General features: G+C 41.1%; 1 protein-coding gene and 1 long non-coding RNA gene across 4 annotated transcripts in view; one reads left to right on the forward strand and one right to left on the reverse strand.

Annotated features, from left to right (window-relative positions):
- The window catches only part of tp53bp1 (tumor protein p53 binding protein, 1), a 32,397-nt gene that overhangs the window by 19,232 nt on the left and 5,188 nt on the right, over positions 1 to 7,977 (reverse strand). Inside the window, exon 1 of one of the 3 annotated variants that reach the window (XM_024296309.2) lies at positions 5,282 to 5,417. The exons of 1 other annotated variant lie outside the window; for it this stretch is intronic. The gene's annotated coding sequence lies outside the window, so the exon portion shown is untranslated. Of the gene's footprint in view, positions 1 to 4,988; positions 5,226 to 5,281; positions 5,418 to 7,977 lie in introns of those variants that run through there. One more of the 3 variants, XM_024296311.2, reaches the window with a different exon arrangement.
- Positions 5,464 to 7,977, forward strand: part of LOC118600187 — an 8,221-nt gene continuing 5,707 nt past the window's right edge. The window contains exon 1 of the long non-coding RNA XR_004949763.1: positions 5,464 to 5,592. This is a non-coding gene — a long non-coding RNA (uncharacterized LOC118600187). The remainder of the gene's footprint in view (positions 5,593 to 7,977) is intronic.

Below are 7,977 nucleotides of genomic sequence, written 5' to 3' on the forward strand. Positions count from 1 at the left end.
CCAAAATCTCCTCTGAGGGGGCGTGGCTTTTGTAGCTGAGCTGAGCTGAGTAGCCTCGCCCCTGATCCCCCCTGTCTGATTATGATATTTGATAGGAGAAATACTTGGAAATGCAAAAACAAATCATATTTCACTTGTTCTCTTTAAGAAGAAAAATGACACACAAACATGTTAAAAACTCAAAAAAACAGGATTTTCACCAGAGAGGGACTTTAAAACAACTTTCAGCCTTCATAGAGGCCCAAACAGTTTTAAAAATCAACATACCTTTACATCCACGCAGTCACACTCTGATGGTGGCAGAGCCACAAGCTGGATAATAGCTTAAGCATTTTCAGCAATTAGCTCCAGTGATTTCAGCTATCAACTTCAGCGCTTTCAGCTATTAGCTTCAGCGTTTTTAGCCATCAATTTCAACATCTTCAGCTATCGTCACTAGCATCTTCAGGGGCCATCGTAGGTAATGCTATATACGTAGTTTTTAGTTAGTTTAAAGCTAATGATCCTTAATAGCCTGACGCTATTAATATTTGATATTAAGTCCTGAACCAGATATTGATAATTCATGTAGAGAAAATGGTATGGTCGAGTCGGGGTAGGATTATATAAGTTTGCTTAGTTCCACTCCCTTTAAAGCGATCTACTTGTGATTTATTGAGTGATGTGTTATGTATTATGACCTGATTGCTTGAAAATAAACAATTTCATTCATTCAAGATGCGTGCTTTACATCCACTTTGCACATGTACCGATTAGTTGACTAATTGGAAAAAATAATCGTTTGTGGCAGTGTCAGGGCCCAGCCAGTCATGTCCTTCTCCAACTACCAGAGGGAGCCTTCACCTGAGTACTAACTGCATCTGCCATCCTCCGGACTCCAATTCCCGTCATGCATCAGCCGCCATTTTCCTGTCACCACCAGCTGTTTGTCATCATCATCAGTGTTGTATATATTCCTGCTCCTCACTCTGCTCCCTGCGAAGTCTTGGTTTGTCACTCTGTACATTCATTCTGAGCATTCTTACTTCTGCCTGCCTGCCTGCCCGCCCGCCCTACATTATTCATAAATGCTATCCCACAAAGCACTTTTTACAAAGTTTACAAAATATGTTGATTTTAACTGTTCTTTTTGCCAAGTATTACTTGAAACTGTGACTCGTGTTTTCTGGTATTCCCCATTCATGTGCACATTTTGGAAAGACTTAACAGGGTTTGTAGCAACATACTTATCTTCAAATTATAAGTTACTTTATGAACAGGTTTTGTTTTTGTTATTTTGTGCAAGAAAGGGTTAATTCTGAAAAATATATTTGATTAACTTATTGATAATTATGGGTAAATATTGCATTCATAAATCTAAATATGCTAACAAAAACAGTGTTTTGTTTTTCACAAATAAATTGTTTTGTATGTTAGGAATATTATTTCCTGTAATACAAAAGCAGTTAGGACAGTCAAAGCCTGGTCTTGTTTGGCATCCTAATTTTATTTATTGCTTATTTATTTTCCTTTCTTTTCTCTGTTTTTGTTACCCCCTGGCAAGTTCTAATTCATTATTTTGTAATTCTCAGAATTGGCTCATTACTTGGAATATCTAGAATGATTCTTTGTATGTGCAATACTTTAACAATAAAAAGAAAAAAACTCAAGCGGGCAGAGGGTGAGGCCAACCAGGGAGTAACAAAACCTTGCAGTACCATGTCTGACCAAAGAGGCTGGAGCTTCGAGTGATAAATCCCCCATTGACTCTCATGTTAAAATCATCCTGGAAACCGTCCCATCTCTGCTGTTGTCATTAAGGCTCAACACTCCCCTAACTGCATCTGCTTGCAAGCGTCTTTTTAGAAGTGCTGGCTCCATTTCACACCAAAAAGAACAATAATAATAATAATCTTCTTTGAGTATGCTTTACTACTTTTTATTATTATTGTTTGTGCCTTAGTTGAACATTTGAGTGTGATTGAGCCTGACTTTTTGCTCTATTTACTATTTATTTTCTTCTGTCATTTTCAAACATTGTGGTGTTAAATTTAATTTCTATACATTAATTTCTTTAAATATTAGGAAAAAAACTCATAAACAGTTAATTGTTTTTCACATTTCTTGGTGTTCTTTGAGCCTACATTCAGTACGAGTAAAATACTTAAGTTCTTCTTAAATCTTATACTTTTTTACGTTTACTCAAGTACTATTGGAATTGGTGACTTGTAGCTTGTAATGGAGTAAATTTTACAGTAAGGTATCTGTACCTTTACTCGAGTATTGGTTTCAGCTCTGGTCTTCATTCCACAGCCTGCACCTCCCGCCTGGATCACTAAACTCTCTTTTGTTTGGACTTCCTCAAAAAGCACTCTGGGAACTTCAAGGGTTGAAAACTCAGCTGCCTGTCTCATCACATAAACACCACCCACAACATCTGCTGGCTCACCATCACACACTGGATTATCTACAACATACTTCTGACCTTTAAATCCATCTATCCTTCCCTTTCCTGTCAGACCTTGTTCACGTTGTCACACTCACCTGTTCCCTCAGATTCTCCTCCTCCCTCCAGTTGGTTCTGCCCCCCAGCTCAGGGACTCCCTCCCCCTGACCTCAGAAACATTGATTCACTCTCTTAATTCACTAACTAGTTAAAAATCAGGGTTACACTCCAAAGTATCAAGGTGAACTTTTGTTATTGACTGAATATTTATTTTCTGCTCCATTATATTGATTCTTTAAAAATCAAACAATGTGATTTTCTGGATTCTGTTTTACATTTCGTCTGACAGGTGAAGTGTTTCTTTGATCAACATTACAGACCAAACTCAGCTTTTTACATGGAATGACCTTCAGAATCAAAACTTTAGGAAACATATTTCACATGTATCTCTTTCACGCTACAGTGTACAGTGAGACTGGTGACTGATTACAATCGAAGCCCCGTTTGTGTTCCTGCAGGCCCTCATGGTTGTGGGACTTGGTTTGAAAGGATAGAAATGAACACTGAGTATTTTCCTGTAGATAATCTCAGAATTGGAACTATGAGCATAATCTTTTTTTATTAGACTAATCTGAAATGAGAGAGCTGTAAAGGCCTCCTTTAAAGATCTACGGGAAAAGATAACAGAACTGTGCAAAACAGGAAAGGAAAATTTCCAAGTAACTGAGAATACCAGTCTGCTGTGTTCAAACTTTGATCTAGAACTGGAAAGAGAAGATTATGTTGAAACCAAACCACTGTCTCAAACATTTCTACCACAACAACCAGAAAAATTGTTAGAGGTGCAAAGAAAAACCCAGAAATAACTTTAGCTGTGATCCAGAACCCTAAAAAACTGTGGTGTGGATGTTTCTAGATCTACAATAAGGATAGACCTGAAGAAAATGAGCTGCATCGTCGAGAAGAGACTTTGTTGCTCAAATGCCATTAAATAATTAACGTACAATACACCAAAGAGCTCAGAGACAAACCTCAAAATTTCTGGACCAAAGTCTTTTGGAGTGATGAGAGAAGACTGAACTTTTTGGCCACAAACATATATGCTACATTTGGAGAGGAGTCAACAAGTCCTGTGATGAAAACGACACTATTCCTTCTGTGAAACACTAGGAGAACTGTCACTCTGCAGCTCAGAGGGTGCACATGAGACACACTTGGACATTTCAACAACAACGATCCAAAACACAAGACCACATCCAGCTGTCACTGATTCCAACAGAAACAGGTGAAGGTACGAGTGTCCATCTCAGTCTCCTGACCTCAATATTATTGATCCACTCTGGAGAGATCTCAGACGGGAAGTTCAAGCCCAAGAATTTAAAGGAACTTGAGGTTTTCTACCAAGAAGAATGAGCTGCTTTACCATCAGAGAAAATAAAGAACCTCATCCACAACGACCACAAGAGACGTCAGGCTGATACTGGTGCAAAAAGAGGAAATACAAGGTGTTAGGAACTGGGGATGTCGCCTTATGAACAGGGTCATTTGGGAAGTTTCTGTTTGTCCTTGTGATTTAAAAGAGTAATGAATGTTTTCACAGTAAATGGCTTCACCCAACCACTAATCATTAGTGCTATCATTCATATTCTATGGCAAATGACCAATAAATCATCATTTCTTTCACTGTATGTGAACTTATGAGCACAAAATTAGAGGTTTATAAAGTAGTTTTAATAAATTCTTAGCTTTACTCAGCAGAGTGCTCTCCTTTAGCTTGAAATTCGGTTTTGGTTTCAGGCTCAGTTGAAAAATACAGACACTAAGACGACAGCAGGATTTAGATGCTTTTGTCACCATGGTTTGACAGCCTCAGTTACCATGGAAACAGCACATTTCTGGTTCTCCAGGGCCTTGGTTTTTGCATATCACAGAGGGAACAAACACAAAATACCTACCAGCTGACTGATTGATGCTGGGAGGAGAGGCGCTCAGAGCTGAAGCTGCAGAAACACAGCAGCGATTTAACAATGACTGGAAGGTTCTACTGATTTATTGTTTAATTCCTTTCAGTGCAGCAGCAGAATGTTTCTCTTTGCAAATCCGATTACTGCTGGCAGGTCTGAGCAAACAAGCCTGACACGCCCACATGTCTTTGTGAATGCAGCCGCTTCCAGATGTCTTCCCTGTCACACCTTCCATCCTCCTGTCCTCAGCGTCTGAGCAGGCATCTGCCAGTGAGCTGCAGAGCCCAGAAAAAGATTCAGTGACCTTCCAGCTGGGACACATACCGTCTGGACCGCTGTTTTTGGGTTTACGAAGATGCTCCAAACCCTGTCCAGCATGGGTTTGTCTCCAAACAATGTGGGACTTCCCAAAATGTCTTTGCCCTGAAATATTTGACAAGACAGTTTGGAAATAAATCTATTCTAAAACAGTTTCTGCAGGTCTCAGTTTACTGAGAACCAGGACCAGGACGGCAGTCTGAAGGGCTGGAAGAGTCCAAAACTGGAGAGACGTGGAGGAGGCCTGTCAAACCCTGAGCCACACATGGAACACAACTGACCTTTCCAGAGCCCAGAGCATCACCTCCATATGTGTGTCAGTGTCTGGATTCTCACGTGCCCCCCTCCCGAGGGTTGGTCTCTCCCCTTCAGGATCCTCTGAAGGTCCAGAAAACGTCACGTCGTGGACGCTTTCAGACCTGCAGAACGACTCCTCATCCGCATGAACGCCACGAGGCCGAGGAGTGGGCGCGCGGACCACACACGTGCGCGCGCACCATTGTCAGCCACCCGGATTCACGCGCGTGTTCACCTTTAACAGCGAGTTTAGCGCAAAAACGGAGAAAGAGCGTACCTGCGGGTCCGTGTCTGCGGCTGTGCGGCGGATCAGTGCGGGAGGGAGGCGCGCAGCATCAGCCCTGCCCTCTGGCAGAGCCGGGGTGTGCGACACACGCGCGCACGTCAGGATGCAAAGGCATTTTCCAGACAGCCCCCAGCGCATCCGCGATCCGCACAGAAGCGTCTCTTCTGTGCGGGATCGTGCGGCGCAGACGCGCTGATGGGGAGCGCAAACATCAAAGTCTGCAGACGCGGTTCTCTCGCAGACGCTTCGCGCGGCTGAGCACGTTCTGGGAGGACATCACGTTACAAGTTTCCTCCTCTGAAGTAACTATATTATTACAATGTTACCCTGATGGAGTTTACATGTAGTTCCTGTGACATGCAGCAGGGGGCGGTAATGGTTGAGCTGTGCTGACTAACAGCAGGAGGGATCTGCCTCATATATTAATATATGTCTATGGTCAGCCTCTTAAAGGTTCAGCGTTAGTGTGACTGCAGGAAGGTCTTCAGGTTGGGGCGGTGTGATTTGTTCATAGTTTTTCATCCTTCCTCAGTTCTTCACCTCACGGAGCAGAAGGTCCCCTAATCCTAGACGAACACAACAAATCCATGTTTTCATGTTCTTCTGTTTCCAAACATGAATCCATCCCAGATCCCCTCATGTCATCAAAGGAGCATGATGATCTGATGGTGACAGAAACAGGACGTCCCTCCAATGACCACTGCGGCTTCAGTCAGAAAGGAGCAACTAACTGTTGACTCCAAAGCATTGACTGTATGTGAATACTGGACTCTCATCTCACGTTCCAAACGGGAAGTACCTGCTGACTCCAAAAAGTCAAAATCCCATAGACTTCTGGAGAGAAGTGAACAGCTGTAACTCAGTCATTCTATTGTCAGAATAATCATTCTCGATTTGATACTTTTTCATTATCATTCTCCTGATAATCTTCTTTTTTCCATGATATATTTTTTATTCAAGTTATAAACTGACCAATCAGATGCTTCATTAGGCAGGCTCAAGTCGAACGTTTGAAGCTATTGATTGATAGATTCTCCTGAGCCCATTTAGTGGAAGAGGTGTGGCTAACATACTCACTACTGACTGATGAGAGTGGTTACCATGGAAATGTAGACTAAGACAGAAATGGACCAATCATCCTGCGACAGACTGGCGACCTGTCCAGGGTGTACCCCGCCTTCGCCCTTCAGTAGCCGGGATAGGCTCCGGCACCCCCGCGACCCCGAAAGGGAAGAAGCGGTCAAGAAGATGGATGGATGGATGGATGGAGACCAATCATGACTTACTGAGGACGTCTGGTTCCAAAATGACGATAGACATATCGTGGAAAAACAGCGACTGAATTTACTTAATTTAGTTTGAACAGGAAGTAAATCATCTTCAGTGGATGAGGTCACACTCACTCAGTCCAGTTCTCTTATACAGTCGATGCTCCCATGCTTACTTTAGTTTAGTTTAGTTTATTCATTGATCAGGACAGCGTACAAACACACTGAGCTTAAAAAGCATAGATGCTTGCACCAGATTGTAGCTTAATAGCTAATTTCCACCTGTAATCCTTTACAAAACATTATACCTAAACATTATAAACATATTTACCAATTTAAAAAGTTTTTTTTTAAAAGAAGTGCAATATAAAACACATCAAGCATGTTATGAAACAAATGCAATATAAAATACAATAGAAAATATATTATAAAACTAATGCAATATAAACCCATTAACCAATTAATAAAAGCAAAGCGACAACAAATAATCATGTTTACAATTTAAAATAAAATAACTAAACCAATGTTCTGGTTCTCTGATAACCATCAAATGATGTATATCAGTGTAACATCTGATGGGATCTAACATCTTTATGAATCAACTCAGTAATGGGCATCATCATATGGAATAATTACTATAATATCTGAAGAGGTTACTACCACTACTGCAAATAATAAAAACAATAGTAATCCATGGAATTGCAGAAGCACCTTTTTAAGAGACTCACAGATAAAACACAGTAACAAAAGCAACTAATTAAAATAGATCTAATGTGGTGGAGACAAACCTAGGTGATGTCTGGTATTTTAAACAGATGAGTTCTAAGTAATTGGAAAATAGTATGTGCTTCTTAGAGTAGATTTGAGAGTTCCAAAGTTTGGGGGCAAAGCAGCGGCAAGTTCTGCCACCATGGTGCCTAGGCGGAGTAAAGGAACTGTCAGACGGAGAAAAGCTGAAGGCTGTAGGTCAGGGGTGTCAAACTCAATCGCACAAGGGCCAAAGAAAGAAAAAAAATCCCAAAGTCAAGCTCTTGGCACAGGGGGCCAAAATCCAAAACTCACCTTAGGTCGCGGGCCGAACAGGATAAACATTTATGGAACACAAGAAAACTACATTTTTAAAACGTTCTTTTTTACATAATTATGAACTAGATATATAGCATTACCTACAATAACACTAGTGTGAATGCTGTGAGATTAATTTAGCCGCTTAAGATACTAGTGCTGATAGCTGAAGATGCAGAAATTGATAGCTAAAAACACTGAAGCTGATAGTTAAAACGCTGTGGCTGATAATTGAAAATGCTGAAGCTGATAGTCAGCTAAAATATTTGCTTCTTCTTCTTCTTCTTTTCCTTTCGGCTTTTCCCTTCAGGGGTCGCCACAGCGAATCAGTTTCCTCCATCTAAGCCTGTCTTC

This window comes from Oryzias melastigma, linkage group LG3 (genome assembly GCF_002922805.2).
Source record: "Oryzias melastigma strain HK-1 linkage group LG3, ASM292280v2, whole genome shotgun sequence".
Classification (NCBI taxonomy): Eukaryota; Metazoa; Chordata; class Actinopteri; order Beloniformes; family Adrianichthyidae; genus Oryzias; species Oryzias melastigma.